This window comes from Penaeus monodon, chromosome 33, assembly GCF_015228065.2.
Source record: "Penaeus monodon isolate SGIC_2016 chromosome 33, NSTDA_Pmon_1, whole genome shotgun sequence".
Classification (NCBI taxonomy): Eukaryota; Metazoa; Arthropoda; class Malacostraca; order Decapoda; family Penaeidae; genus Penaeus; species Penaeus monodon.
In genome coordinates, this window is record NC_051418.1 from 10,516,262 (window position 1) to 10,517,302 (window position 1,041).

Genomic DNA, 1,041 nt, shown 5'->3' on the forward strand with positions numbered 1-1,041 from the left:
CTTCAGTGACTACATTTCCCAGGGACATGGGGTTAATATTTCATGTCTAACTTTGTTCCAAGACAAATCCTGTTACAATGAAATTTTAATGTTTTATACTGGAATTTTTTTTTCTTAATTTGATATACCTTTACTTCTATGACTATTAAATGAGATTTCCATTCAGGTTGTTGATCGTGAAATAATGCATACACAAGTTGAGACTGAACGCAATACAAGGATCAAAGATACCATGAGAGAGCATTGTGTAGTAGACCTCACCAATTCCTGGTATGACATTTTGGTAAGTCAAAGATGGTCTCATTTTGTATTTTGGTTGTCTTGGTTATATAGTCAGTCTTTGTGGTGGGAGATTTTATGTTAATGTTATGGTATCTTTTTTCTACTACCTGTTTCCTAAATTGAGATAATATATTTTGTGGTCTTAAAATTTCCAGGTTAAGTATGAAAAACCATGCTGAGCTAGTGTGTCAGTGTCATGATGTCATTGGTGCATACATTGCCTGGATTGATATCTCTCTTATTGCTAATGATAGGTAAGTGAATAAAGCCAGGGTTATTGAGGAATTAGGAATTATCACTTTGTTCTTCTCTGTCTTCCTAATTCTGGTTTTTGATATTCATTCAGTGAAGGGTCTTTGATAACACTGTGATCTGATTATGTGCATGTATTTGTTGGTTGTTATAAGCTGCAATACTGATCTTGGAGACTTTTAATTTATGTAAAATTAATTCTCTTAGGAATCATGTTAAGTCTCTAGGCAAACTTCCCTTTTCCCTGAAATCCTTTAAACTTGAACCTTAAATTTCAGATTTGTGTGCAAGTTGGTAGACCACCTAAAAGAACCTCTGTTACGGGAAGCGGCAGCAGACTGCATCCATGAGATTATCACTAAGGGTATGGACCCTGTCACCAAGGCTCAGCTTATTGAATCCTTTGTTACAGTCCTGGACCAGGCTGGTGTCTTAAAACCTGTTGATGTAAGTTTTTTCTGTGTGCATACATGTCAACTTTATTATTTTTTTGTGTGCTGCGAAGTA

The 1,041-nt window shown here is 35.4% G+C and overlaps 1 pseudogene; it reads left to right on the plus strand.

Moving 5' to 3' along the window:
* Nucleotides 1-1,041, plus strand: part of LOC119594241 — a 20,974-nt pseudogene that overhangs the window by 11,098 nt on the left and 8,835 nt on the right.